The following is an 11,815-nucleotide window of genomic DNA, read 5'->3' as shown; positions in this document are numbered from 1 at the left end:
AAAAAAAAAAAAAAAAGACTGAAAACAATATTGTTCTGGTAGAGACCATCCTGACAGAAAAAGGAAGTGTTCATGAGACAACATCCTCAGCAAAAGATAGCTTTTTTGTAAAGCAAACCAGACAGTACCTACCCCAAAACTACTCAGATAAATGCAAGCATACCTTTATATGTACAGGAAAAGTAGCACAAAATGGACACTGACAGTGCTCCTGTGTATTAATTACATTCCACTTTACATGCAAGATTAGACTTCTCTCCCACCTTCTAACATAATATTCTCCCAACAGTCTCATTTTCTCTGTTACAAAAAAGAACTGCGATAATTGCTAAAAACCAGCATGTCAACAACTGAGAATTTAGTGGATGTTTTGAGAAGTTTTTGACTATAAATACTTTGCACCAAATACAGGAAGCAATTAAAGTACCCAAGTTTTGGCATTTATTTGACAAGAAAATCAACATAAGTGTCTCCATATTGGGGGGGGGGTGTCTCTTAAGTATAAGGCAGTTTTTTAAAGGCAGACAATTACACATTGATGGCATTACTGTTTTTAAACAGGACAATCCTAGATCATGCAAGAGCTGCTTCCTGAACACACACAAGTCCTGAAACCATTCCTAGTCCACAGGCTGTTTGGACATTTTCTTGCTGCAACACAAATGCTCATCCAAATGTTTAGCAATGGAATGCCATGACAAGTCCGTTTCTGACAAATAATTCACAAGAGATGGTAAATCTAGTACTGATATAAATGAATAGAATTCAGGGAACCAAAGTTAGATCAGCCCTATATCCTCAGCCTAAGTCTTCCAAGAGAAGAAAATAAACATAATAGTAAGAATTATTCAGTCACCACAGATGACTAGTTAAAAAAATGTTTCTCCCTAGATTTGGGTGAGTACTATCACAGTTAATATTAAGAGCTAGTGTCTTCTTTACAATTTATGAAATAAATTTGTGAAGTTACTGTACAGTGAGGTAGTATAAGATACTTGTAACACAAGACTACAAATTTACATTCATACTGTAATAGTCTCATTATGTAAACAAGGAAAGAAATTGTAAAAAGGCAGGACATTAAAAAAGAAGGTTTCTGTCTATCAGAGAAGTTTCTGCAACTGTCTTTTAACAGAAGGAGCAGGGTCAAAAAAAATAGTAAGTTTTAAAATGGATTGTATGAAGGAGTTGTCTAATAGAAGGGAACTGGACTACATTCCTACTACATCCTTCGTTTCTGCAAAATGGCCACAGTAAACCAAAACTTACATCAGGTAGTCCCATGGCAAAAGTTTTTTTGGAAAGCTATTCAAGCGTCAATGACTCAGATTTCCCATTCCCAAGAACACAGTTTTGTTTTTATATTGTTATAAGCAAACAAGGTTGACAAAAATCTTCTGTCATTTGTTTACACGAAAAAAAAGTAGCTCTCAACATTTTTGCAAAGTTTTGGTCTAAACTTAATTTTTGGAGGGAGCTATAAGGCTATTAGGCCCCAAGCATTTATTTGAAGTGGAATATGATTTTCCATCTCATTAGTCACCTCAACTTTAAAATCTCTCCTTGTCCTAGCACTGTCTGTCTTCAGTGCCTGGTGGATACAGAAGAAAAACAACAGGAGAATGTGTAACTGTATGTCATAATTTTGGATGATTCTGCACTAACCTGAAGGATCGAATACTTATTTGCCATTTTCATTTTCACTATTTCTGTTTCAAAAGCAGTTGTCATGCCAACCAGAGAAATCTCAATTAAAAAACCCTTACAGTTCAGTTATTTTACAACACTTACATAATTTGAATGGGATAGACAAGTATATGGCCACAGTTTGGGTGATTAATCTCGGGGTCTGCAAATCAAGTTACTCAAACTAATTAGCTATTGAAGCATTCTACTTTTTATTAGTTTATATTGAAGTGATATAGCAACCTAAATTCTGAAAATTTTGAAGTTTTCTTCATCCCAAAATAGTGTCATGATTGGCCCCATAACCTGCAGGTGCACTTCCAAGGTGCTGCATGTGCCAAGCCAATGATCAGCTATAAAACTCTCCACATTCCTGCATTACTGTTTCAAGATGTTGCTGGCAGGGCTCCAGGCTTGATACACTGCTTCTCTCAACACTAGAATGGTATTTGCTCTGGAACCTGAAGAATAAACCTCTACACATATTTTACTTCCCTTCCTTCTACTTTTAGTCTTCCTTTACTCTTTATCTTACGCTCATAAGAAGTCCAACAGAAATTAATTCTGTTTAATACAAAAGTATGTACAGTCAATTAAAACATGTTTTCTAATGGCATGCTTCACAATATACTATTCACTTACTTAATGCATCTTAAAAATGCTTATTCTCTTTCCCAAAGTCCCTTTTCAGTAGCCTAAAATAACTACATTAGTTAACTATAACTAGTTCTATCAAATGAAGTACTTTGCAGATCCTAAATAACAATGCTATTCTCATGAAGAGTCACAGTCTAAAGAAGAAAATCCATTTGTTTGGTGCATACTTGTTGTGTGCATACGTCCCATCCCTGAAAGAACTCCACTGGAAATCTGAGGGATAAGAAACCCCACAAAAGCAAAATTTTGATACCCAAACTATTACAGCATGCTCAGAATATTTTTTTCCCCTCATATAAGACAGAACACAGAAAAAAACTGAAACCTACATTCTAGCCATCGCTGAATAGAAGTTATCCAACAGTATGCCCTGGCTGGATGAGACAGATGGAGGCATCGATGAACAAAAACAACTTATTCGTCATGTCAACAGGGATATTTAAATTAACATCAAAAGCCAGGCACATCTGGTAGAAGTCCTTGCCAAGCGCTCTCCATGTTGGGACAGCTACTGAACACATCAGTACGCAGACCTTCCCACTTCGGCTGTTTGTAGCAAGAATAACTATTACTTTAGGTACTAAAAATAGAAATCCCAAGGGAAAAAAACCTCAAACACTAAACTTTGTGCCTCATTTTGATAAATGTTAAGCATTGACAACATAAACTATTGTCTAGAGAAGCTGTGGAGTTTGTCACCTCTCAGATCATGACCCACAACCTACCATTTTGAAAACTATCTCAGGATTTTGGGAGCTTCACTTGGACAAATGACAAATATTGGCAACATTAGATAGCATGAAAATGAAATAAAAACTTACACCAATATACTATTAAAAATGATAAAAATTACTCTTATGAATCCTCTCTAACTAATGGAGAAATGCATTTTCACACAATCTGTAAAACTGGTAAATCACTACACAGACTTAAGACATCATAGATTACAAAACAAAATTCCTGCAAGCCACTGATAGAATAATACATAAAATGCATTGTGGGTGGTTTCTCCACACTAGAGATGTCAGCCTTCTGTTACGGAACTGACAGGTTGCAATAAAAATTACCTAGAGGCATTCTTGACTTTCATGCAACCTTCTGTCTACCCCAGTACTTGGGGACAGGATTAAAATGTAATCACAGTCACTGCCTACCAACTTGAAGGGGCAAACGGGTCAGTCAGGGCGCAAAAGGGAACTCCACAACAAAAAGCCCAAGATCGAGTCATTCCACCAAGGTCCTTTTTGAGGACTTATTGAGGATCTGTGTGGTATGAAGTATGGGTTGTCTGGGCAATGCACTGCCATTCTGGGACACATACCAGGTGCTGCCATCAGCTTGCCTCGTCAGCCAACTGCTCTGTCACTGTGGGACCCTGGAGAGAGAAACAGGGAGCCGACCGCTTATGCTGCAGTCGGGAAGCCTCTCTCCCACAGGACTCCACACTGCAGGAGCGTCAGCAGGCGTCATTCCCTCCAGCTGCCGTCTTGCACTGCAGCCCATCCCCAATCGCATGCCTGGTCGCAGATGCACCCCTATCAGGTTACCAGGCACACGGTTCAGGTCTTAGGCTTCACACCTTTATAAAGCAGAAAGATCTGGATATGCCCTGCCCACTTCTGCATTCAATCTTGCAAACACTTGGTTAAACAATTCCTACTCATGAGAGTAATCCGAGTCATTAAACAGGGATTTGGTAAATCAAGCTTTTCATTTGCAACAAGCAAAATCAGTGTATCTATCACTAAGCCAATTTCATTTGGCGAAACACGTTTGCAAACAGAAGGGTTTCTTTGTACTGGGAAGTTATCTAATTAGATGTTCTGCAACACTTTCTTTAGATCACAGGGGTGATAAACACATTTCTAAAACCTACCAGAAGAGCTATGCCAATGCTTTTCCATTACATCTACTTGTTTTTTCCATTGCTTTATTAAAAAAAACAGTCATAAAAGATCAAGTCCAGCAGCACTGTTCAAACAACATGAAAGGCCTCTAATACTGTCCTTTAAAAAATTAAAAAGGAAACCCCAAACCCCAGAGTGATTAATTCAAAAGTAAAATATTTGCCCAACTAAGAGTATGATATTGAAAAAAATGATGCTACCTAATTCTGAGATTTCCATGGATCTCAAATCAGTAGCTTTCCTAGCTTTGACAAAATATCTTTTACAACATACATACCTTCACTGACTCACCTCAGTGTTGAATCTTTAACAAAAACTTAATTTCTCCTAAATATCAGTCATTTAATTTTCCATTTCCAAAAAACTGTAAATAATCTCATTAGAAATCTCTTTTGCTCTAGTTATTCAACTTTACATATTGTCCACTCTTGCAATGTCATGACTTCATTGATTCTCCACTATCAGGAAGTCTTTTAGGAGCAGATAAAAACAAAATGCCAAATATAAAATGTGAAGAAGCAGAACCCTCCCCCACGTCTCATAAAAATAAATATTTGGTGTAAAATTATAATCTACCATTTGAGCGAAGTCAAGGCTGAGAGACAGTGATGGCGGCATATGTAAAAAGTCCATCCCATGAGCAGGAAAGTCTTTGTTAAAGAACTGGCTTTCAAAAAATGATGCCAGCTGTACCTTCTGCAGTATGAAGGGAAGAGTAAGAATCATTGGCACCACCATCCACTCCCACCAGCAGAGCTGCCATGTTAGTCACAGGAGTTGTAGATTGCACATAAGTGTTATCCAACACATTTCCACTATTTTTATGTTAACTTCATATCAAATCCTCATTTTTAACATAAGCCTGTGCAATTAAGCCATATATATTTGCAAAAAAAGATGTTGCTAACCTTCAAGGCAAAAGTAGTTAAAATTTTGTTTGAATGTATATAATACGATGAGTAAAATGTCAAAAACAAATAGGAAAATGTAATGTCAAAACCAAATGCAAAATAAAAAAACCTTCTGTGAAGCACTCCCACACTAAATTCTGCTCGTCAGCTCAAAAATGTTGACCTTTTGCTATATTCCCCACAAAGCTGTACAGTGATGACCATGCAGAGCAGGCTGTACTCATTTACTGATGCAAAGCCTGCTTTGTCTGAGTCCCCAAATGTCCATTCTAGGTGAATAATAGCATTGGCAAGACGCTGGAGAGAAATGCATCCACACAACCCAACTTCTTGCATGACTTAGGCTCTAAAAGAAATCATACAGAATAAATATTACAAGAAGAAAAGTTACTTTTGCCAAAACTGTCCATTATCCAGACAAACCCCTTCTCAAGTGGTGATTACTTCTAGTCCTGTAGTTTTTGGAAATACCATGTTTTGAGAAAACCTTGAAAAGCAGCATTCACATTTGCACCTTAATGCATGCAAAAGTCTGCTTAGGTGCACAAATACCACAGATCAGCTATTTTTTTTAGAAGACGACTCCAAAACCACATCCTCCAAATGACTGACAGGTAGAGAAACCTTTGAAAATATGGTCTGTAAATCTAATTCCAGCTGGGCAAGCTACCATCCTCTTATTTCAATAAAGTCTGCTCCTATGCTCTGGATTGAAAAATCTTGTTCTACCTCCAAACATGCCTGGGGTGTACACTGCAGTTTGTACAAGATATAGTTAGTTTTTGTACATAAGCCTGCAGAACAAGGATTTAAAGAGCAACCTGCAGCCCTATCCAGGGATTTTGAACTCCTGCTGCTTTAAGAAAGGTCAAGAATCACCGATGACTGCACTATGATACTCTGGTGATTGACGTTTGAGACACCTGTATAGAAAGGCAAGCTCTGTTTCCACTTAGAACAGCAGCACTGCAAAAGGATGTAACCTTACATTGTAAGAAAATCTCCAGGGAGCAAAAATTTAGTATTTATTCCTGTACACTATCTGCTTCGATATGCAGAATTTTTTCATTGACAAAAACATAAATTGATCAGTTCTTAATGCTTATGCATTAGCAATCTCACTGTAGATACTTCCGAGTCTCACGCTTGTGCCTCACAATCTTTAACATACTCTTTCACAGGTGTTTCTACAAGATGGAAGAATGTATTATTCTGGTCTTACAGATCAGAAATGAAAGCACAGAGAGATTATGTGATTTTCTAAGAGTCACACTCTCTACAGCACAACAGAAACCGCACCGCTATTTCCTTCAGCCTAGGCCAACTTCCCAATCAATGACTAGCACTTCCTTCTTCACCGATGTGGCTGTATTCAGAGGCTTCACAGTGCAGGTAAAGTCTAAGAAAACATAACAATCAAGACTAGGCTTTTTGAAAATTTCTTTAAAAAGTCTGACACTGGCCTTTAAAGTTTCACATTGTGGTATGTTGTGGTATGGGGAAAAACGTACCATGGAAGTGTCATTCCATGTGTAAACCTGAAGGACTGTCTGAAGATTCAGCCCAAAAAGGATAAGGGACAGATCAGTACCCAATGAACAGAAAGGAGCATCCTGAGCAAGAAAACATGGAAATGCTGGCACATGTTGCACAGGATACAGGCAGACTAACAAATCACCCCTGGGAAAGCTGTACTTGGACATGCAGCTCTGCTATTACTGTCCTGTGCCATAACTGCCTATGTGCATGCTACTAGCCATCAGGAAATGCAAGGTAGCTAACTCTTTCACACAGTAATTTGCGATGATATTCTAAGCATTTCTTTCAGTTTTAATACAATACATTCTGTTCAGTTTTCTAAACAAGCACGTATATGCCTCTTTCTACCTATGACCATTTTTAAGGCAGATGTGACTGAAGCTACTGCAAAGTACTGCACTATAATGTAATATCCCTGACTTTACATTACTGTAAATAACAGTCACAGGTAGTAGCATTAAGACTGGGTCTCGACTTTGATTTAACCAAATGTTGAAAAAACAAAACAAAACCCTCTCTCTCTGGATAAAACAAGGGGGGCGAAAACAGTAACCAATGCCACAAGTCTATGTTTAAATTCAGCCCACATGACGTTTCCTTTGGATTTAATTGCTTCCATACAATTTATATCTGCTAGTCACGCTAGGTCCCAGAGTACTAAATACGCTTTGTTACAAAGAAGCTCTTGTCCTATAATAACCTCCATAATCAAAGTGAAGGAATTATGGGTAAAGATGATCAGACTGAGTGAAATAAACAGGTTTTCAACTTCATCCAAAGCATACTTAAAACAGGAAACAAGTCAAGTCTAACCACCAACTCTTCCATCAGGATTGGAAAGAGTGAGCAGAAGGAAGCTGAAAAGAACTGACTTTATAATAGACTCTACACAGTCAAACCTATTTACAGTTGGACATATTTATCAACTGTCAGAAGCGGGCTGCTCTGCATCCTGTCATTATTTATCAATTACAGAGTAAAGATGGTCAGGGTGGGACACCTTTTACAAGTTGACAATAGCAGCTCACAAAAAATTATCAAAACAAATTTACTGTTCATTCTTACTCTGAGCCACCCAAAGCATTAGTAAAGCCAATAGCCCTTTAGTGGGTTCCAGAAAAACGTTTTCATAGTAGCATTATTAATACCTATACCTAATATATAGGCAACTTTTTCTAAAAATATGCTAATTTTCTTTTCTAATGATTGATGAGTACACCAATTGTATATTCAGCTCGTATCATGAGATAGATACACATTTATATATATATATATATACACACACACACACAGACAGATAGTTATCATCCATTTATGCACGAATATTCTTGGGCTTTGGATTTAATGCTAAAACTAAAGAACTGATTTAAGAAAAATTTCATAAAACCAGTGCAATTCTGTGCATGCACAATGATTATTAGTTTTATTAACTTAAAAGTGCATGTCTGTCCAATATACACAATTTTATATCAACATAATAGTGTTCATAGAAGGGTTTTCACCAATTTCCTTAAATCATTTAAAAGTGAACATAACTAAATTTAGTGCAACCTTTGTGTCTAGACAGCCCTTCACAGTAAGCTTCTCAAATATTTCTTCAAGGAAACCCTTCTTGGCAGCACTGCTAGGGTCAGTAAGGCCTCATATTTAGCCTTTCTTAGCTGGCATTTTACAGCCAGCGGAGTCAAAATGTAGCTTGTATCCTAACTCAGAAAAAAATGCCAACAGAGGCAACTGGATCACATCCTGTAAACCAAACATGTCCTTGAAGCAATTTTGTTACAGATCTGCTTTTACACTCAAATCTTATTATGCACCATACTAAGCACCAAACTTTATTAAGCACCACAGGTGACATGGTTTTAGATTCTGAGAGTCCATTGATCATGAAAAGACACTGTCTTGAGCTAGAAAATGAACAGAGTATTAGCTTTCCTTGGAAACTCTACAGTTACTCCTACTGCTTGCCTCCAAGTTCACAGCCAAAATTAATTGCACCTTTTCCTTTACATCAATTCAGAAAGCTAAATACAGATGCAACAAAAAGAACAGTCTCTCTGACCCTTGGGTTTTTTTCTTATAAGTTTTTAAGGGGGACTCTGACATCAACATAGAAAATAGCTTAATTTTTCTTTTCAGCTAAGCTTTAAATTTATATCAAAAGAAACAATTTATCTATCCAGGTCACATATTCAGAGTTTCCTCCAGCGACTCAATTTGATTTTAAATAATCTATTCCAAGTATTAATAATTGTCAGTGGAAAGAAAAATTTTCATTCCCACAAAGTTAAACAAACACATGAATAACATTTTTTTCATCACTGTAAATTACATTTTCAATTTTAAGTCTGGCAGATCTTACTGTTAGTACATAAAACGGATTTTGTTAAATAGTCCATTTAAAGTCAACGTCAATAAACACGATCTATCACTTCAGCTGCAACAGCTGTCTGTCTGTGTCTGTGGAATCAGTCTACAACACAATAACTTAAAACACAAAGTTTGCTCTGTCCAGAAGCTCCCTTGGGTCAAGATCCAAAACAGATATCTATCAGTCAATCAGATGTGACACAACTCTGAAGAGGACCATCTAAAAAAATCCTAGAAATCATTTTTCACGTATCACTGGATTTCTGCTACAAGGATTTTGTTGTTATAACTAAATATGCATGCTTGACACGTTCCTGTATCTTTACATAAAATTAGCACCAAATGCAGTTATAGTCAAAAAATGTGTTAATCCAAAAATGTTTAAAACATTTTAAACTCATGAACCAAAGTGTGGCCCATTATTAGATTATATTAAAAACACACCTGCAAATTCTGATTTGTTTAAATCTGTGTATTAAATTACAAAATTACTGGGCCACCTGGTGCTTCACCACTTAGTTTGAAAGCATAAAGTTTTAAAATAAAGATATTATTTAGCACCTACTGTCAGCAAATGAAAGCATGAACTTGCTCTTAACTTCTGTATTAAAAAATGTAATTTGAATTAACACTTATTCAATTAAAATTGAATTAATAACTGTAATAATTTATTGCCCATGCATCTTATATACATTTTAATTGCCTTTAAGTTCTCAGTCTTTTACTTCCTTTGCACCAACAGAAATAGAAAGAAATTATTACAATCAAACTTTTTTTTTCCTGTAGAGACTGTTGCAAGTCTGTTTTTAGTTCACTTCATTACTTCTAATGTAGCATTAAATATGGAAGTTAATCTATTAAAACTTTCAAATCAACAAAAGAAAGAATAAAAAAAATCTAAAATAATGAAAAGTACATTGTGGAACACTGACATGGAATTTAAGAGCTAACCATGCAGGACTTTTCATAGACACCGTATATAGTCAAATATGCTTTTCAAATAGCCATATAAAACAACAAATTAATAAATATGTCTTAAAAAAAAAACAAACCACAATGTAAGCTTTTGAGTAATCAATAAACTTCACTGTTTGCTCTGTCTAAACATTCCTATTAATTACATGTTTATATCAAGCAGAATACAACCATGGCAATTACGCATTTTATTTAGTGGGACACATCAATAAAAGAACGCCATTAGAAACCAAAAAAGTACCTAAAAATACCAGAAAACAGTATTAACAGTATTTTCTTCATGTAAGACGACAAGTTTAAAAATTTTGTATGACAATTACAACTACTATTATAGTTTGTCAATGTTTATTCTTTAATACATTTGTCAAGTGCAGTAGTTAAAGTAAGTTCATACCAAAAGCCAAGATGCATATGAAATACAGTTACATGCTGTACATACTTATTAAATCAAGGAACTCAAAGCTGTGACAACTGAAATGCAAATTCTGACTGAAGTTATAGGCACGAAATTCTAATGCAGCAGAACAGCCTACAAAGTGTGAAATTGCAAGAACATGGCCTACTATCTATGGCTTTTGTTAATACATCCCAATAATAACTTTCAGTATCAGTAGGTTTTTTTTAATAAAACCTATTAAATACTCTTGTGATTACTGATTCTATTTATTTTCTCTACTGTACTTAAAAATTTACATACTTTTTTGAACCATATTCAGATTTAGTTATATAACTCTCCCTTGACCAGAAATTTAGAATTTTTTCTTTAATGAAATAAAACTGTTAATTCTAAACAATGTATTAGGTCAATTTCCAAAATCCTTATTTAGTCCTCAGTCAGGCAAAAATCCTACCAAAATCTGACACTAATTACAAAATTTCTGTTTTAAGAGACAACTGTCAAGTCCATTGTATTTATTGTTTGTATAGAGCACCAGAGAGTAATAAAACAAGGGAATGTACCAATTAATTTATAACCCTGAAAGTATTTTTCATATGGAATTAAATGACCTAACTGCTTATGTCTCATGGCTTCATATGCTCTTCCTCTCATATTTGATTACATTAACGCTCCCTTAGACGAAGCTTGATCACTCAGGTTTTGCCAAGAATAAGATCTGATCCAATCTCAGAATTCAGATGTTGAAACTACTTCATACATCATGTTGATCCCATATAAGCAGAAAGATAAAAACTAGTTATCAGTTGCACAAAAGTCAGGGAAGTTGCTGTGGATTTATAACAGCATCATTAGAACAGAATTTGAACTACAGACTCCAGTTAAAGGAGCAATCAGACAGCACACGGATGCTGTTAATCAGAGCTTGCAAATTTAGTTTTGATGTGTACATTCCAAAACTTAGAACTCCCTAATGCCTCTAAAATGAGTTAGGAAGCAATACGCATAGGAGCTACAGCTGCATTCCCAGCAAATAAACTCCAGTATTGTATCACAGCTTCCCTATCTGTTATGAACTCTGTTAAATAGTAAATGCATACATTAATGCTGGATAGAAGCCATTAGCAGTAAGAAATCTCAAACTGGATTGCACATTATAGCTTCTTTTTAACAAGAAGGAACACAGACAAGGGGAGCAGTCACAGGAGTAAACGCAAGGGGACCACGATGTTCCACCCGAACTACCGCTGGAGATGGGGAAAACAATGCCAAGTCCTTAAAGAGTGCATGGGATGCCCCCAAAGCCATATGCTTTCATAAACGCATCTCCCTAACATACAACATTAAAAACAATGAAGATGCTCAGCCTCTTG

Source organism: Apteryx rowi, unplaced genomic scaffold (assembly GCF_003343035.1).
Source record: "Apteryx rowi isolate R43461 unplaced genomic scaffold, aptRow1 scaffold_224, whole genome shotgun sequence".
In the NCBI taxonomy this organism is placed as follows: Eukaryota; Metazoa; Chordata; class Aves; order Apterygiformes; family Apterygidae; genus Apteryx; species Apteryx rowi.
Note: the sequence above shows the minus strand (reverse complement) of the source record.